Source organism: Aotus nancymaae, unplaced genomic scaffold, assembly GCF_030222135.1.
Source record: "Aotus nancymaae isolate 86718 unplaced genomic scaffold, 86718_ANA_hifiasm-v0.15.2.pri h1tg000059l, whole genome shotgun sequence".
Classification (NCBI taxonomy): domain Eukaryota; kingdom Metazoa; phylum Chordata; class Mammalia; order Primates; family Aotidae; genus Aotus; species Aotus nancymaae.
In genome coordinates, this window is record NW_026988473.1 from 28,882,832 (window position 1) to 28,903,642 (window position 20,811).

The following is a 20,811-nucleotide window of genomic DNA, read 5'->3' on the forward strand; positions in this document are numbered from 1 at the left end:
TTTTGGCACAGACCTTTTCCAAAATCTCAAATCCTGCCTTCATTATCAGCATATTTTTTTGTGGGGGCAATCCATTGCAAGTTTATTTCTCTCCCACAAATTGTATTAACTGTGGCCTATTAACTGTGGCCTTAGTTCCTTTAGGGGAAAAAATGTGCCAAAACACAATTACAAGCACTTACTGGAAAAAAAGAGAGTTTTTTCCATGGCATTTGTCAACGAAGAGGTTTAGGTTTTTGCCTTTTCTTTTTCTTTTTATGTGGTTTTTCTTATTACTTGGTGGAAAGGAGAAGGGAGAGTGTTATTTCATTGAAATATAGAACTACTAAAAAAAAAACAACCCTGACTAATCCATCTGGCCTATGGAATATGAAGGTACTTGACAAAGTCAATAAGTGGAAATAAAAAATGTATATGAATTGCTTGTGTTTCTCTCCCCAGATGCCCAGTAAAATGGCAGCAAATCTTTTCCCCTGACCCCCTTCAAGACATTTATTAATTACACTGCCGAGTGAGACTCTGTTTGAGGAATCTGTCTCTGTGTCCTCGTGGAGTTTGACCACCATCTGAAAGAGCAATTTTGCAGAAATAGGGCATTCTGTGTTGCTGGTTTAAGGGCTTTTAGGCCCCTAATGCGCCATGGCTGAAGGGGTGTTAACAGATGAAGTGGAACTATTCAGCCTGATTCAGTCAAGTAACCTGCTACCAAGTGAAGGTCCTGAAGGCGTCAGGATCAGGGGTGGGTTCCTTGATAAATAAATGATGAACACACCCACTGGGAGAAGGGACACGTGTGGCAGTTACAGTCCAGACCTCCGCAGCCCCAGCACCTGGATGTAATCTTGACACTGTCACTTTTTTGACTGTGATTGTGAACAAGTCACTTGATGTCTCTGAGCCTCAGTTTCCTCATTTACAACATGAAGAAAATAATGGTAACTTCTTCTTGGTAGTGGTAAGGATCAGGAGGGGTCATAGTTGTGAAGTGTTTAGAGCAGTGCCTGGCATAGCGTAAGAACTAAGAACATGCCAACTGGCTATGGTTATCTTTGTTTTGGGGGGTAAATGAGTGCTTTCTTTGCTGTGCCTAGGACAAACACAGCTCCTGCTCAAGGACACTTTCTGGTTCAATGCTGGACTGTGCTTTTTTGGTGGTCACTTTTCTGATCCTAGCCAGGGGAAAGAGGGGAAAGAGGGTTGAACTTGGGGTCAGAAGACCTGGTTCCAAGTATCTTCTCCTCCGCCAATGAGGTGAGCAGACTTGGGATAAATTTCCTACTTTCTCCAAGCCTCAGTTTCCTAATTTGTCAAGTGGGGACACTCGTCTGGACCTCACCGATGTATTGTGAGGGTCACATTAGATAACTAATTTATGACATAGGTGGCTGTGCTGCGTAGGCTGGAAAGTACTCTGTGAACAGAAGGTGGCAGCCATTGTAGCTGGTAATAATGACATCATGGACTATCAACGTCATGGACTGTCCCTCTGACAGCCTTGATACCAAGGAGAAACTGGGAATGGAAGATAGGAAAGATCAGAATGATTTTAACCCCATAAATGCCTTTACTCCCAGGCAGTGAGACAAAATTATCAACCTTACCCATGGAAGTCAGGTAGGTCTTTGCAGAGATAATCTCCCTCTTGCAGCAGCTCTGCCTGCAACACTGAAATCACATCAATAATAGCTACTTGATCACTTTATTCTCCTGCCTCCTCTGGAATAGCCATTTTGAAGTGCTTTGAATAAACCCCGTCCAGCTCCAGCTCTAAAGGACGGGCCATGTGCATAGCAGGTAGAGTGACTCCAGTAAATGTCACTGGCCTCTGTCCCCCAGGTCCAGGCAGAAATGGAGCAGAAGCTGGCCCAGGCCTGCTCTCCACAGCTTATCATCTCACAGCGGGAGGAAAGCAGCAAAGACAGGCCAGGACTTAATTCAGAGGAAGGCCTGGTCTCTTTTTACCTTGCATGGCTGAGCTCCCTTTAATACACTGTGTAACATGTTAAGCTATATGGTTTTGTAAAAACCCAGCCCTAAAGCAGTGTATGATTACTGAATGCAAAGTGCCCTATTTAGCACTTTCGCAAGGTCTACCGCCCCCTTAGCAGGAAGCAGCTCTGGGTCAGATGGGAAGAGGCTGTGATTTGGAACATGATATATCCAATTTCTATACCTTCCTACTAAGAACCATGCATGCAGGCTCAAATACCCACAAACCTAAGACTTCCTGGAACTATACCTAGCCATGGAAGTGTGGAGGATGGGTTTATCACTACCATTTCCTGTTTCAGCTCTGTTCCTTTCACATGAGGAACCACCATGGGCTACAATCACTAAAAACAGAGATCATGGATAAAAATGCATTATGTTATAGGACAGGTTCCAATTTAACCTAAAATTATCTGAGGATACCATTCTACATTGCCAATTTGCTCTTTCTTTGTTTTAGACAAATTTTGTCAGAAATGCATTTCCAAATTATTCCACTGCCACCTACTTGAACTCCTCTAAATCCAGCAACCCTATATCTAAAACATCCTGAACTAGACCTCCCAAATGACCTCCTTATATTCTAACCCACACAGGCTCTCAATCCAGTACTGGTTCTCAGTCCACATCAATTGCCCAGGAATGGCAACCACGTCGTCTGATTCAGACATGGCCATGATTTCTAGCTTCATTAAAAAAAAAAAAACTATTATAAAAATAATATGTTTGCTAGATAAAATAACTCTAGGCTGGGCGTGGTGGCGCATGCCCGTAATCCCAGCACTTTGGGAGGTCAAGGCCAGTGGATCACAAGGTCAAGAGATCAAGACCATCCTGGCCAACATGGTGAAACTCGGTCTCTACTAAAATTACAAAAATTAGCTGGGCATGGTAGGGCGTGCCTGTAGTCCCAGCTACTCGGGAGGTTGAGGCAGGAGAATCGCTTGAACCTGGAAAGTGGAGGTTGTGGTGAGCTGAGATCGTGCCATTGCACTCCAGCCTGGCAACAGAGCAAGACTCTGTCTTAAAAAACAAACAAACAAAAAACTCTAAATGAAGTCTATAGAATACAAGGTAAAAGTTAATCCTTTCAGTTGATCCTCTCTCCTCAGACACTGAATGCTTATTTGTATATAACATTTAAAAGAAAAATGGAATCTTGCTGTATGTACTGTCTGCAATTAATTTTCTCCACTTAAAATAGCTTTGATATCTTTTCATAAATATAAACTTTAGAGCAGGAAACTGAGGTCCATGTATCCCCAGGGGAACCCATGGATGGACTTCAGGAGTTCATGGACCCTGAAATTTTATGTGAACGCACATGTGTGCATTTTCCAGGGTTCACGACATTCCACAGCTCTCAGAGGACTCTATCACCCCCAAAATGTATAAGCAAAAATACCTCAACCACGTGCACAAGGCTTTTTTATTATACTGGTTGCTCTAAAATCACTGCTAATACTTCTAGACATCATTGTTTAATTTCTATTGTGATATATTGGTCTAATGATGACTTTTATGAAATTGCTTTTAAATGCTAAGTAAGTTCAAGCTCAGAAACTCACGTTAACTCAGTAACTTGTTCAGTAGACCACATCATACCTCTCTTGGCTCTGTAAATTTTGTAGCAGCTTTGGGCCAAAAGCAATAAAATCTGACCTGGACAAATCTCTGTAGTAACAACTGTGCTATTCCTGGGATCCTTGTGATGTAAGGCTGCATGATGTTCCATCCAAACAAAATGGAAAGCACAAATAGAGCAAAAAATCATCCTTAGTCAGGTAACCATTTTAGAAGAGGAAGGATAAGAAGAACTTGAAGTCTGCATTGCAGGTGAGTTTCTAATTCCTTTCTTCCTCCAACCAGAGTACAGGTCAATGATTTTAAAACACTCCTAGCAAGTACCTCCAGCCCTGCTTTATCACAACTGGAAGTTATCATGTTAATTTGTATGTTTCCTTGTTTATTCCTTGTATCCATAGGCACCCCTCAGAATGTAAGCTCCATCACTGGTCCTGGTTGTTACTGTATCTTCTGTTGCCTAACAGGTGTGTAGCAAATAGTACTTAATCAAATTCAGTTAAATGAATGAATGAACAAATTCAGTTAAATGAATGAATGAACAAATGTTGCCCTGAATACCAAACTCAGATGAGAGTTTGTCCATGCTTTCTGATCTCCAAAAGCTGTATCTTACCATGAGTCACAGGCCTAAGTTTCTAAAGGAGGGACAAACATAGAAAGATGCCTATTTGGAAGCTGCAACTCAGGACTGCGGCATCTCAGCCTTAAGCGAGCCATTAGCTCCAGTTGTTAAGGGGATAACAATGACAAACATCTTTTCCATTCCCTAATTGTGGAATGAGAGACTGCTGCTTTTTTATTTTTAACCTCATCCTGGGTTTTAGGATGACAAAAGGCACCAGGGTGTACCATGCAGTGATTTCAGCCTGTGACACAGTGGGAGAGGTTGCGTGGAGACACGAAGCAGCTGCTCTGCTGTTCCTTGCTGTTCCTTGGTACCCTGACCCTGTTCTTACCCAAAGCAGTCAGCAGCCTGTCCTCTTGGCCTGACCTGCAGCCTGAAGCTAGGTAAGGCAGCCAAGGCTCCAGAGGGAGAAGAATTGCTGTCCCCCCCAGCCCCCCCCGCCCCCCGCCCCCCGGTCCAGCACAGCCATGTCGTTACTTGGACTCATAAATCCTGAGCCAGTATTTGATCCCACAAAGCAAGATTGTGGCTATCTGGGTGGATAGACCTGTCATAGGGCCTGTAGACAAACCACAGCCAGGCTGGGCCGTACTGGATCATTAGTCACCAGGACAGAAGTTCTGCACCGGGTCAACCCCAGGGCCAGTCCAGCTCTGGCCTCAGACAGAGCCCCAGGAGGACAGCTCATTATTGCTCTCAGGAACTCAAAGTCAAGCCATCCACTCTTCTGGGAGGTGAGGGGGGAGGTAGGTGAATAAATAAATCTCTTGCATCTGCCTGCAGTGCTTTTCAAACTCTAGTGTGCCTAAGAATGATCCGGAGAGTGAGTTATAAACGCAGATGATCAGACTCCATCCCCAGAGATTCTGATTCATGGATCTTGTTCCAAGATGACCCTTCAACCACCTTCAAACTGTCTGTGCCACATCTCAAAGACTGGTTTCATACTATCTAGCCATTGCTCCCCTCACATCCACCCATCTACCCTGCCACTGTGTAGGAGGCTGGAGAACGATGAGAAGGTAGGGTGTCTCTGGAATTCTGGCACAATTAAGTACTCTCCTTTCTGCTTTAGGGGACAGATGACAACTGCATGAGCAGGACAGGGATCTAAGAGCCAAGAGGGCAGAGCCTGGAACTCCTGGGCCTGCCACCGAGAAGGTTAGCTTCTCTAATTATAACAATAATAGTGACGACTAATTGACCACTTCTACCTGCCAGGTACTGTGCTGAGTGGTTTCTGTGCATTATTTCCTAAGGCAGTAACCCTGCTTGATAGGGTCATTGTTATTCCCATTTTTCAGATGAGATACCAAGAGGCTAAATGACTTTCTTTTTTTCTGAGACAGAGTCTCGCTCTGTCGCCCAGGCTGGAGTGCAGTGGTGTGATCTCAGCTCACTGCAATCTCTGCCTCCTGGGTTCAAATTATTCTCCTGCCTCAGCCTCCTGAGTAGCTGGGATTACAGGTGTGTGCCACCACCAGAGGTTAATTTTTGTATTTTTTGTAGAGACAGGGTTTCACCATGTTGATTAGGCTGGTCTCAAACTCATGACCTCGTTATCTGCCCGCTTCAGCCTCCCAAAGTGCTGGGATTACAGGCTTGAGCCACTGCACCTGGCCTGGCTAAATGACTTTCTAGCAAGTGTCAGTGCCTGTACTCCAACTTCAGCGGGATGATTTCAAGCATTGTATTCTAAACCCTTGTCTCTCCAGACAGCCCAGATGTGGGCTAAGGACTAGCAGCAATGGTGTTTGACGATTTTAAAAATATGTCTGCACATTTGTTGATTCTCTTCTTTGCCAGGGATGAAGCTTAGTTTCTCTCGCCTTCAGTGTGGGCTGGAGTTCATAACTCTGATGAATAGAATGTAGTGGAAATGATAACATGCCGCTTCTGGGATAATGTGTAAAAAGACTACAGCTTCCATCTTAGCAAGAGTCATGCTATGGGCAGCCCTGTGGAGAGGCCCACACAGTGAGGAGCTCCAGCCACCTGCCAACAGCAGTGGAGGGGACGGGAGAGTGCAGCCCCTTCAGAGCCTGTGGCCTGGGCTGACAGCTTACCCGTCACGTCCCAAGAAAGCCCTAGCCAGAATCATCCAGATAAACTGCTTCCAGATTCCCGACCCTCAGAAACTGTGTGATAGAATAAATGTTTGTTGTTTTATGCTGCTAAGTTTTGGGGGTAATTTGTTACGCAGCAGTAGACAATGGACACGGCATCATTTGGGAGCTTTTTAGAAAGGCAGACCTCAAGCCTCAGTCCTGATGTACTGGATGGAGGGAGCACTGGGGCCAGCCCCTCTTCCCCACCAGTGACTCACGTGCATGCTAAGTTTGAGAAGCACTGCTGTAAGCCACTCCAACCTCAGTCAAGCACAGAGATAGAAACCCACATGCACCTCCCAGGGCAAGTTTTTGAAGCCAGCTCCTCTGCTTTTCCTGTTTCCCCCATTTCTCTCACTCTGTAAGGGAAGCCAGCAGCCTCTGTCCAGTAGCCCCTCCCTGGCTGCCCCTTTTTTGCTTGGCTAACTAAGCATCCTAACCCTCCACCTCCAGACCCAGCAAGTGACAAATGCCTCCTTGGATGAAAATCTCAGTAATGGTTTCCTGGAAACGACTCAAAGGAGTACTTTAGATGAGAACCCCGGGGGGTATTCTGCATGCAGATAACACACACATCGGGGAAATCACCCGAAGGATGTGATGCCATAACATAAATGTGTGTTTGATTCTTTTCCTTGATATGAGGCAAGACCACTTCTAGGGGTCTCCCACTTGTGGGGAGTTCTGATTTTGAAGACCAAGTCAACATGCTGGGGAGGGGAGTAGGGAGAGAGCGGAAGGGAGTGTTTTGGTTTTAAGTTATGAACATATTGGGATGATTGTTTCTTTTTGTGTTGCTGTTTACACTGTTTGCCTACTCTAGGTTTTTGGGCACAGATGCTTTCTGGAGGACTGAAATTAGCTAAGTCCGCCTTCAGACTGGGGAAGCAGCCTTGTCCACAGTAGGAATCCAAGAGGAAGCTCTGTTTTTTCTCAGCTCCAAGGTGTGGGACACATGGCATAGTGCTGTTACTATGTCAAACAATTCTTCATTCACCATTTTTCTTGAGCCCCTTGCCAGTATCCTTGGGAGTGTTTAGGGAGTACTGCAGAGTAATTGAGCAGGTAGGTGAGACATGGCTCCAGCCAATCTTTTTTAGCTGTGTTTCTGGCCAGTCCCTACTGTGTACTTTTTTATGATAGCCAAATGGAGTTTTTTTTTTTTTGAGTCAAAGTCTTGCTCTGTCACCCAGGCTGGAGTGCAGTGGTATGATCTCAGCTCACTGCAGTCTTCACCTGCTGGGTTCAAGCAATTCTCCTGCCTCGGCCTCCTGAGTAGCTGGGATTATAAGTATCCACCACCATATCCGGCTAATTTTTGTATTTTCTTTTTTTTGAGATGGAGTCTTTCTCTGGAGTGCAGTGGCGCGATCTTGGCTCACTGCAACCTTTGAGTCCCTGGTTCAAGCGTTCAGCCTCCCAAGTAGCTAGGATTACAGGCATGTAATACCATGCCCAGCTAATTTTTGTATTTTTAGTAGAGATAGGGTTTCATCATATTGGTCAGGCTGGTCTTGATCTCCTGACCTTGTGATTCGCCCGCCTCGGCCTCCCAAAGTGCTGGGATTACAGGCGTGAGCCACCATGCCTGGCCAACTTTTGCATTTTTAGTGGAGATGGAGTTCAACCATGTTGGCCAGGCTGGTCTCGAATTCCTGATCTCAGGTGATATGCCCGCCTCAGCCTCCCAAAATGCTGGGATAATAGGCGTGGGCCACCACACTTGGCCAAATGGAGCTATTTTTTATTTTGCAAAAATATTGTGGGTTTCATACCTAGACCTCTGGGCATACTACTCCCTCTGCTTGTGGTCTCCTCCTCCCTTTGCATATGGCTGACGAATCACCTTAATTCGTGGCTGAAGAATCACCTTCTCTGGGAAGTCACCCTAGATTGGGTCTTGTGTCCCTCCTCTGTGCTTTGATGACACCCTGTGACTCTTCCCTTATTCTTTTCATCACTCTGTGATGATTTCTTTTTCTCCCTTACTTGACTAGAACACCACTGAAGGGCTGTGTTTCATTCATTGTTTCATTTATCAGAGGGTCTGGCACAAAGTAAGTGCTCGAAATTTATTTGTCGAACAGATTCATGAGTGATTGTTCCCTGTGGCTAGAATAGTGCTTGGCTCTGGTCTATGTTCAATAGGGTTTATGGAATAAATTGTTGGCTGCCACTCATTTCTCTGGAGAGGTTAAAAAATGATGAAGCTCTTGAAGAATGGAGGGGACCTGGGGAAGGAAGACCTTGGACATCTCTGGAAGCCCCTGGAAACCTGGCGACCAGCCTGGGTAACATAACAAGATCCTGTCTCTATTAAAAAAGAGAGAGAGGCCAGCCGTGGTGGTTCAGGCCTAAAATCCCAGCACTTTGGGAGGGTGAGGCAGGCGGATCACAAGGTCAGGAGTTTGAGACCATCCTGGCCAACATGGTGAAACCCCGTCTCTACTAAAAATGCAAAAATTAGCTGGGCATGGTGGCACGTACCTGTAATCACAGCTATTCTGGAGGGAGGTGGAGGTTGCAGTGAGCCAAGATCATGCCATTGCACTCCAGCCTGGCAACAAGAGCGAGACTCCATTTTGAGAGAGAGAGAGAGAGAGAGAGAGAGAGAGAGAGAGAGAGAGAGAGAGAGAGAGAGAGAGAGAGAATGGTCATAAGCCAGGCCGCCATTTAACATTAAAGTCTGCCCCCACTTACACTGGAGCTGGCTGGAGGCTCAGCGAGTGCCCTGCTTTCAGCATGCTTGTTGCTTCTCTCACTTCTCTTGATTTGATAAATAGAACTGAACTCTCTGGTCTGAAAGGTGCTGCCTTATTGATTCAAAGGCTGGCAACAGTGACCCCAGCCCAGAAACATTTCCTGGGGATCAAATAACTAGCTCCTCTCAGCACTCATCAATCTGCAGCCTGGCTAAATGTCCACTTACTCCAGGACTTACTACCTGAACCCTAACCCTAGGCCAGGGGATGGCCTGCATAATTTACTGTCATCTTCATTTCCCAGGGTTGTAATTTAGAAGGGCTTGCTGTTTGAGGCCAAACAAAGTGATACTTTGCTTCACCAAAGGCTCTGAGTGGTGCCACTTTCATGGAATAAAAGTAATAATCCCCTATCAAAAGTGCTTTTACATACCTTTTCTTATCTAGCTTACACAAAAATCTGGAGATAACCATTAATATTGCCAATTCATTAATAAGGAAATAAGCTCCAAAAAGCTGAACAACTTCCTGCAGATTGTTCTCTACTCGGGGATACAATGCCCCACTCGATGCTAATAATAAATATAATAGGAATACTTATTATTACAAATTGTTTACATTAGTTCTTAGTTATTATTTATACTTCTAATTATTATATTAATAATATAAATCGTTGCTTTGTAGTATAAATTGTTCATATTGTTAAATGAGTTGTCCCTTTACTGTTTATCATATATCAGAGGCTGTATTTAGTACTTTACATAGATAAATCTGATTACATCCTCACATCAATTTTGTAGGTCATACTAGTATAAGGATAATGGGAACACATAACTACAATCATATTTGCAGGTATTGAATCTTCCAGAAGTTAAGTAACTGGCCCAGGATGATGAAGGAAGTCAGTGGTTGTGCCCATAGTCTAACCCTGGTCAACTCGACTCCTGAATGGGCATTCCTACTTGCTAATCTGTGAACTCCACTAGGGCCAGGACCAGAGCCATGAAACCTACCGCTGTTTCCTCATTGCCTGGCACAGACCTAGCATGTGACAGGAACTCAGTGAATCATTGTAAGATGAAAGCCCAGTCCTGTTTCCAAACTTGATATTCTTCCTAATTTTCCATTCTGCCTCCAACATGAAGAAAGCAGCTCTGAGCTGTAAGTCTGGAGGCCAATGGGACTCGTTTCCTGCTCCTAACTGAAGCTTTTTCTCCCCCACTGAACCTCAGTCAGTGCATGGTCAAAATGGTCATAAGGGCTCATGCCTGTAATCCTAGCACTTTGGGAGGCTGAGATGGGAGGATTGCTTGAGGCCAGGAGTTCAAGACCAGGCTGGATAACATAACAAGACCCTGTCTCTATTAAAAAAGAGAAAGAAAATGGTAATAAGCCAGGCTGCCTTTTAACAGGTACTAACTACACATGCAGCGCCATTCCAGGCACACTGTGGGCGTGAGTCAATCTTCCACATGATCCTGCAAGGGAGGCCTTATTATCTCTGGTTTTCAGAGAAGGCAGCTGCAATTCACAATGTTTAAGTAACTTAGCTAAGCTCCTACAGTAACTAAATGGCAGAATTGAAATGAGAACCCACATCTAATGCGGAAGTCAGGCTCTACATAGTCTTCTCTCAACAGCTTTAATGAGCCATGAGAAACCACACAACTCACCCATTTAATGTAACCAATTCAGTGGCTTTTAGTATATTCACAGAATTGTACAGCCATGACTGCAATCAATTTCAGAACATTTTTTTGTTACCTAAAAAAAGGAACCCCTTCCACCTTGGTTATCTCCAACCATATTCCCTCAGCCCTATGTGATCACCAATCTAATTTCCATCTTTATAGATTTGCCTATTCTGAACATTTCCTATAAATGGAATCAAAAATAGATTGTTCTTTGTGACGACTTTCACTTAGCATGATGCTGTCAAGGTTTATCCACGTCATAGCATGTATCTGTACTTCATTTTTTTTTTTTTTTTTTTTTTGAGACAGAGTCTTGCTCTGTTCTCTGTTGCCCAGGTTTGACTACAGTGGTGAGATCTAGGCTCACTGCAACCTCCACCTCCTGGGTTCAAGCGATTCTTCCGCCACAGCGTCCCGAGTAGCTGGGACCACAGGCAAGCGCCATCACACCCAGCTAATTTTTGTATTTTTAGTAGAGATGGGGTTTCACCATATTGGCCAGGCTGGTCTCAAACTCCTGATCTCATGATCCGCCTGCCTCAGCCTCCAAAAGTTCTGAGATTACAAGTGTGAGCCACTACGCCCAGCCAGTACTTCATTCTTTTTTACTGCATAATAACAGTCCTTTATACGGATGTCCCATGTTTTATTTATCCATTCGTTGATTGACAGACATTTGGGTTGTTTCTGGTGTTACTTCTCTTATCTACCCTATATGCCTCCTAGGGATGTTCTGAAGACCAAATAGGAATGAGACAAGAGAGCATTTTAGAACTACAAAACTCTCTACAGGCAGGAGATAGCAGTTTTTACTGAGCTGGTGGAAACAAAGAGGGCAAGTTGGCTTATGTTTATTTGTAATGAGGATAGCGCATCCCAAAGCAGTAGCTGGCAATGTAGTGCTGGCATAAGAGCTGTTTGTGTTTTTTTTTGGTTTTTGAGACAGAGTCTTGCTCTGTCGCCCAGTCTGGAGTGCAATGGAGCCCTCTCTGCTCACTGCAACCTCCACCTCCTAGGTTCAAATGATTCTTGTACTTCAGCCTCCGGAGTAGCTGGAATTACAGGCACCTGCCACCACGCCCAGCTAATCTTTGTATTTTTTAGTAGAGATCGGGTTTCACCGTGTTGGCCAGGCTGGTCTCAAACTCCTGGCCTCGTGATCCGCCCACCTCAGCCTCCCAAAGTGCTGGGATTACAGGCATGAGCCACTGCGCCTGACCTGTGTTTTTATCACCACTCATGCCTCCTCAGCATGCCATTCTGTGATACTAGTTTCTATCTCAACCTTTATATTTTGCTATAAAACAAATGATAGCAAGTGGCTCTTTAAGGGAATGATTTTCATTTGGAGTGATTCAAAAGTCTGGCATTTAACTTTTATGGAAAACAGATCTATCTTCTACCACTAAACTAGGGAATTGTTGACTGGAAGTAATCTTACTAAACCAATTAAAAAACTCTTCATGGATCTTTCTCATCAGCAGTTCAGCAATTCATGTATCTTTCAGATATCAGAAGAGGCTAATCTTGTGTGTGTTACTAAGGAGTCCACTGCGTATGTTTTGTAAACACACATAGACGAATCCAAGAAGAAAAGCAGGACAGTTAGGAAACTTGCATCCTCTCTTCTTCCTTATCCTGGGGTGAAATGAAACAGAAGTGGAAGATTATGTTCTTTTTCCCATCTTAATTTAGCAAACTAGGAATTGTTTCAGCTGTGTCCTATAAAGATTGTATATGCTGCACAAATATTTTCCATATATAACAGACTTTGGGATTAGGTTTTTCAGCACAGAGTCTGAAGGCAGTACAAAAACATCCCTGTGAAATCTTTCCTGTTTTCAGCCAAAGGTTTCTTCCACCATTTTCAAAGGGTCCTCTGCGCAGTTCAACAGATGTATTGGGTACTGACTGTGTCTGTCAAAGCACATAGGGACTGGCATAGAGAGGGTACCAGCCACAGCATGAGGAAGTCACTTGTGGGCCAAGCTCAGTGGCTCACCTGTAATCCCAGCATTTCTGGAGGCAGAGGTGGCCAGATCCCTTGAGCCCAGGAGTTTGAGACCAGCCTGGGAAACAGTGGGAAACCCTGTCTCAAAGAAAAAAAAAAAGTTAGCTGGGAGCTGTGGTGTGCACCTCTAGTCCCAGCTACTTGGGAGGCTGAGGTGAGAGGATCAACTAAGCCTTGGAGTTTGCAGCTGTAGTAAGACATGATCACACCACTGCACTCCAGCCTAGGTGACAGTGAGATTCTGTTTCAATTAAAAAAAAAGTAAGGAAAGCCATTTGTGCAGAAAATACTAGTAGTCAGTTACTAATAGCTAATATTTTATATGCATTTACTATTTGCTAGACATTGTGTTTGCAAACACGCTGTGCTTTACATACTTTCTCATCCAATCACCACAACTATAAAGGTGTGGTATTGTTATTAAATCCTCTTTTAAGATGGGACTTCCTTGCTCAAGGCACACCTTTAGTAAATGATGGCATTAAGGCCTAAAATTCAGATGGACCCCAAAGCCCAAGTTCCTAACCACTGCCCTTACTCATCTCTTAATCAAGCAGAAACCAGTCTACTGAGAATGCTCTATATCTGAAAGTAGAAATGATTTTGTAAAGGGAAATGAAGTCTAATTTTCCCACTGCAAATTAGGTAATTCAACTCTGAAATCTGAGTGTTGGATATGAAGAGATCAGAATCTTACATTTTGCTCATTTGAATATTCTTGAGCTGGAGATAATATTTCAGTGGCCTTCAGTGAGGCTGGGAAGGGAGGGGCTTTGATCTGTGACACTTCCACACCCTACCCCTTCTCCACTGTTCATGCCTGCTACCATTTTCCTTACCATTTCGAGTTTCTATTTGATTTTTCCATTACTCCTGGGCTGCCTCATGTCCTAGATCTAATTTGTTTCTTAATGTTAGAGGAAACAGGCACTAGAGCTGGAAGGGATTGCAAGACATTATCTCGGGTAACCCTCCCATTTTACAGATGACAGAAACTGAGTTTCAGAGAAGTAAGTCACCCAACTCACAGAGCTAGAAAATAAGTCCCTGATGAACTTTGGGAGGCTGAGGTGGGCGGATCACCTGAGGTCGGGAGTTCAAGACCAGCCTGACCAACATGGAGAAACCCCGTCTCTAAAAGAAATAAAATAAAAAATAAAATAAAAAGTCCCTGGTGAATTGTTCCTTTTTGTGTGTAATGGTGGTGTTTTTTGAGAAAGCATGAAAGGGGCCCCCAGAATTCCCCAAAGTCTGAGATAAAGACCATCGGTGGTTCTCAAGATGATTTAGATGATGTTTAACAGCATTTAACTTCTCTGTCAATCCTTCTAGTATAGGTCAAAGAGGTAATCTTCATTTGCCGTGTTTTTCACACTTAACACTTGGTAATCTCTCTTTTTAACGAAGCTCAGACTCAGAGCCTTTGACAGTCAATGGAGCAGCCAGAGGCTAATAACATTGTTTTGTTTATCATTGTTTTTATTATTATGCCTCTATTTATGGCAAATGATACTTTCAATGTACAGTACTGATATAAAGATATAAAGTTTCTCCTAAAATATCTCTATTTATGTTTTTAAAAACTGATCTAAACTGTTAAGGAAATAATAGTTCAGCTGGTTCACAAACATGACACACATCTTGATAATGGCAAGCAAGTCACTAAAAGCAGGAGACATGGCAGGGAACCATTGAATGGCAAGGGGTTCAATGATTTGGGGCTCCATACATGCCTGGACCCGTACCTACTTTGAGAAGGTCTCCTTTGCATAAGAATTCGGGATAAATTCATACTGACCAGTCACTTCTAACACTACACTGTCTGGCTTCTCATGGTGTGACCATGAGAAGCACCCCATCTCATTCCCAAAATGACCTCCAAGTTCTCCTCTCTTCTCCCTGTGGATTCTGACACTGAAGATGCCAGGTAACTCCTAGAGTATTCCTTCACACCAAAGGATGGTGACTCACTGTGGCCCTGTGACCAGGCTTTGGTGGGAGAAATAATGCTGTGAGTGGCAGGGGAGCCATACTGGTATGGGGGTCCCTGGTTCTGCCATCTGGGAACCCAATGGGCCTCGTGTGAGTGACAAATCACTATCCTGCTCTAGGGCCCCGTTTCCTCATCTTTGCAATAACGGTCCCATTCACCCCTGGGACTCCAAGTTCAAATCATTCTGTACCCCCTTGATCTAATCTCTCTGTCCACAGGGAAGGTGGGCTGAAGACAGGTGGAAGGGGAAAGGAAATGGCCAGGGAAATGGGAGTTTTCCCATTTGTGAAATGAGAGAGATGTGCGTAGTGGATTAGTGTCCCAGAGTAACAGGGCTATTGTGAGGATGAGTTAATTAAGATAATGTCTGGAAAATGTCTCAACACAATACCCAGCACGCTTTAGGTTCCCAGACATGTCAGCTGGTCTCACCAACATGAGGCTGTTGGAGGGGTGAGCCAGCCTCTAAGACAGTGGAGGGCTCCAAGAGGTTGTGGCTTCACCCAGGGTCCTTGTTGGTGGAGCCGTTCCACAGCCCAGACCAGCCTCTCCCCAGGCTGGACTGGAGAATGTGCTGATTCCCTGCCCCTGAGTCTGACCAGAGACAGAGGGCACAGTCAGAAAAATCACATCAGGAAGAGAGTGATGGGACTGGGGGCCCTTGTGTGGAGTTAAAAAAAAAAATGACAAGGAAGCAGTCAAAGGTCAGGAAATCTATTTTTTTTCTCCTTACAGATCTATAAGTTGAGAGCTTGTAAAGGTCAACGTTGTCCTTTTAAAGTACCTCCAGGATTTACATCCTGAGTAACACTTGGTTTCCTCCATGGTAAACATGAAGATCCAATTAGTTTTCCCTATAATTCAAAGAGATCCGAGAAACAGGGACCTTTCCGGTTGGGAGTCAGTTTGGCTATAAAGTTTCTTGCTACACTATTCTGAGGATGAACTTTAATCCATATCTTACCTCCTGCTTGAAAATGAACATCCCTTCCCTTCTTATCATAATGTTTCTGCTTTCCTTTTCACTCTCCCCACCCTCCCCCTTCCTTTGGAGCCTTGGCCATACTCTTTTTGGCAATTAGAATAAATTCTTCCTACTTAGTTATTTGCTGCACTCAGTTACCTTAAGAATTTTTCTCCCTGACTTAAGTCCAGGAGACATTTTAAGGTCCTGTCAAATCAGAATGTTGCTGGAACCCAAGCCTGCTGGGCCCTGTTTCTGTCTTTTACAGCGATGTGAACTGGTGATCACTGAATATTTCTCTTTTTTATGGCATCCTTAAGCAAGGATGAAATCACCAATGCAGCCGTTCCATGAACCCTGTTTACAGAGGCTGCTTATCCGTCTCCTGGTTTCTCCCTCTCCCTCTAGGCTTACCAGTCCATCCTGTTCTTTCCTGGGGGATGAAGGGGTGAAGTGGGCTATGACCCAAGATGACCCCCCACCCCAGGGTAGGCTGTCTTCTCTTGCTGGGCTGTGGGGCTGGTATGCTGACCAAGAATGGGGTCAGTTCTGGATTCCTGGGGTGAGGGGATTGGGAGGGTGTCCTTCATTCCCCTTCACAGAGGGTGAGAATCAGTCGCATTGTAAGTTTCCCAGGCCCTTCTGAAAGGCAGGACTGAGCTGGGGAGAGATCTGTGTGTGACTCAAGGAGTGGTGGGGTATTCAGGGAAATCTGGAAGGATCTTATTTTGCTCTCTTTTGACCGAAAGAAGAGGAGTGAGCACTTCAATAGCAAGAGGATACCCAGTCCAAAGACCATTTGGAAGATATGGGGACACTGGACCTGTCTGACCCAATCCCTAGTTGACTGGGGATTCCTGATAATCAGAATAACCAGCATTGACCAAGTGTAAATTATCAAAGGTTCAGTTAGAAACATTGTACATACATCATCTTCTTTAACCTCAGAGCCTTCCTACAACACAGGTGCTATTATTATATCCATTTTACAGATACACAAACCAAGGCTCAGACAGTTTAAGTTTCTTGCCCCAAGTACAAGTGAGTAAGGACGAGGCACATTTCATGTAATAGTTTGACACATCATTTTTTTTCCCTCTAGCTTTGATGAGTGAAGGAAACAGTGGCTAACCACAGACCTACCTAATATGGTTGAGCTATGGAGAGGTATTTTTATTTTTGTTCTTAAAAGATTCCTATTTGGTTTTCCTCTATGCCTGTTGCCTAACAGTCCAGATAGGAAGCATATCAAATCAGAATGCCTTCTGAAGTTGCAAAGAACAATTCAAAGAAATTCAATTCAAATGGACTTTAATAAAGGAGATTTATACGCTCATATGCATGTCCAAAACTAGGGTGATCTAGAAACTCGATGACATTATCATGGACTTAACTTCTTTGTGTTTTTCTGCTTGTCCTTCTGTGGTGTCAGCTTCCTCCCATGGCTGACTTGCCTCAGGGTGGCAAGATGGCTGCAGTAGTTCCAGGCTTCACATTTGTAAACTCAGAAAGGTGACAGCATGTCTTTTCTCGCATTCCAGCCAAGAATCCAGATTTACTCTGGTTGGATGACTTAAGTTGCAAGTAACCCTTGACTCAATCCCCATTCAAGGCCAGGGGAGTGGAATTTACTGACTGACTTAATCCAACCAGTGATCACCAGTGGAAATGGGGGAGGAATTCCATTGCCTACATTAAGATATATTAAGAGAATGAATATCCAAATAAAAATCGGGACAGTCAGGAAGGAGAGAACATAGAATGGCTACTGGGAAATACTTTGTATCTTTGTGCTACTTAAAGATAAAACATATCTTTGGTCAAAAGTGATAGAATGCCCAGTGGCTGAAATGCAGGACTTTATTCATCTCACTTAACGTGAAATATGAAGGCAGGCCATTCCATTTAGTGTAATGGCTCAGTGATGTTCCCAATGACCTGGACTCTTTCTGCTTTGTCAGACTCAGTGTTTCAGCAATGGTCACAAATGGTTGCTAGAGCTCCAGGCATTACTTTCTCAAATGTGACCCAAACAGAGAGGAGGCAGGAGGGACAGAAACAAAAGGGCTCTCTTCCCATTGCATCTGGACTTCTACTGGGGTGGGATAATCTTTCCCAGAAATCCCTTAGCCAGCTCTCTCCTCCATCCATTGGTCTGAACTGGATCATATGGACCTTGCTAGCTGCTGAGGAGGCTTGGAAAGTGAATGCCTGGAGTTTTTCAGTATCTGTGGTGGGAAGCTGACAAAGAAAAAGTGAATTGAGAAAGACCTTGGGTAGTCATTCAATAATGTCATGTTTTGGTAATTCTGTGCTAAAGAATTAGAGGCCATGTCCTAAGGATTTTTTTTTTAAGTGTCAATTTAGAGAATGTTACCAGGATCTGACTTAAGGTCTCTTAGCAAAATTTAGACTCACAAGCAATTAGCTTTCACCACACTATCTTTGAAAACGATATCCAATGTAGCAGTAAGTATTCAAGAGCTGTCATCAATGAGAGGTTTATCAGAAGCAAATTTAGGCATCAGCCTACTTCACATTGTCAGCACTAAATGAACACCTCACACCTAATTAAAAATGAGAGGTCTAAAGTAGGCTTATGAAAATGGGCAACTTCAATATAGACTTAATTAATCTGAAGTTGTTTTTTTTGAAATGGCAAAAATATTTCCCTACTAATTAATTGCCTAATCTTCAGGGCTCTAAGTTCAGTCTCAAAGTGCATTACGAATATCCTATCACTCAATAAATTGCGGCTAGTATCAGCAAAATATTTTGGCTTATTTGAAGAGTGAAGCAACAAGGCCAAGAAAGTGACTCAATAGATTAGAGGAACAGTAGAGTGAAGGATCCGAGAACAATCTGATTCCACACACGCATATATCAATTATGTTTTCAGTTTTGAACTATTCCAACTTTGGACATTTTTTTTCCCCTTCTGACTTCCTTTGAAAAATGACATGAGCAAATTTTTCGCTGCAGTTGGAAGCAGACTCTGTTAGAAGACAGAGGCCAATTGAGGGGGAAACGGTGACAAATGAATCTGCTAGGAGGAAAGAAAAACTTAAACCATTCGGAGAGCAAGAGATCCAGGAGTAATTGCAGTTTGGCTAGGCAGGGCCAAGGCAGACTTACAATTTAGTACTGACTCGCAACCAACATTTCATGGTGCTTTAGCATTTATGAGACATTTTTACTTACATTGCCAATTGGCCCAGGCTGTAATAAATCTTCACTAGAGCATATTTGGTACGTACAATTACAGTGGGATGTAATGGGTATTATTTTTGGCAACCCAGCAGTTTATCCCTCATCTTCTCTTTTCTGGCAGTTGACACACGCCTTGCCAATCACACCACCCATCCACCTGAACCCATGGAGGACCAATCAGGGTCTTCCCCTGGGGTTTTAGTATATAGTCATGTAGTTACTCATCCACCCCATGCTGTAAAACTGGAAGAAAAGACTGGGGCAGTAGAGAAGAACAGTGGAGATAGAAGTTTGCAACACTTTTGGGCCACATTCAGTCTACCTGAAGCCAGACCTTAGTGATGTCCTAGTTAGGTGAGCCAATAAATTCTGTGTCTGCCTTAACTACTGTGAGTTGAGTATCTGTCACTTACATGGAAAAGTCTGCTGACTGATATAACCATCGATGCAAATTAAATCCATCTTTCCAGGTTCAGCTTGAATTCAGTCCTTTGATGAAGGCTTCCCTGTTGACCCTTCCTTTTTCCAATAGCTACATCACTCACTGACTGTAGCGAACAGTACAATGTTGGATGCAATCGTAATGTTCTCTAATATTTTAGATATCTTTTCAGTTGTAAAGTCCTATAGGAATGGATAATAGGGTCCTCACTTAATAAACAGGAGGCATTCTGAAAATTTATTTTTGGAACTTGTTTGATTAGAACTTGAAATACATTTCTCCATGGAAGTAAGGTAAGCAATGATTTAGTGCCCAGACTAGCTCACAAAAGCCTATTTCATGGAAATGTCTGCACAATGGCAAAGAATAGTAGAGGTGTCATGCAGGAAACTAGTGCTTGAAAAATAAAGTAAGTTTGATTTGAGAAAACAAGAAGGTTGAAGCAAACTTTTCTGGACTATAGGAGGAACTTTAGAATTAATTGTGTTCTTCATTTTTTTAAGCATTAGTTTTGATTTTTACCAAACTTACACATCCACCTGGTTTAAAAAGTCAAATAGTTCTACAAGATTTATCAGAAAAAGTAGCAGTTTCAGAACCACCCACCTTCTCAACTTCTATTTATTTTGATAGTTAACACATATGTCTTTTCACTTCCTGATTTTTCTCTTGTAGGTTTTATCTATTAATTTCCATTAAGGAATATAAGAATTTAAGAATTTGGCTTTCATCCTTGCCTGCTCACTCCGCCACACCCCTGCCCCCTGCCTCCAAGCGAGAACATACTGCTCATACACTATCTTCTTGATGCAGTCTTATCATGAATTTCGTTTGATTAATATTTAGTATTCTTGTTACCATGACTAGATATATACAAGTCACTGCTGAGTCATGTAGTACCAAAGAGTACCAGGATTACTTTTCCTTTCTATCACAACTTTAAGTTTTCCGAGGAATAATCTTACATTTTGCTTACTTGCTTAGATTTAATTAATTTAGCCTCAAATTTACTCCCAGCTGGTCTCACATCTTCTCAAAAAGGTCAATACCCATTATGTTTTCTATCAATTTCATCTTTTTGGAGACATGGCTCTCAGAACCTTCTGACCTGCTCAATTTGTAATCACTGTTCTCTAGCAGCTTTTAAGAAAAGTGTATGAGGTATACATATTTTTAGAACATACATATCTAAAAATGTCTTTATATTCTCTTTAATGGTAACTTGGCTGCATATGTAATTCCAGGTGGAATGTATTTTTCCCTTTGAATTTTGAAGTCACTGTGCCATAATAATGTACCAATTATCATGGACTCGAGCTAGACAACCTGGTCTAAATCTCAGCTGTACTGTTACTACATGTGTCATATTGGGAAAGTTACTTTGCTCTTTTCTACCTCAGATTTATCTTCTGTCAAATGGAGAGAATGACAGTTGCTCTCTCATAGCATCGCTGTGAGGATGAATTGTAAAGCACTTAAAATAGTG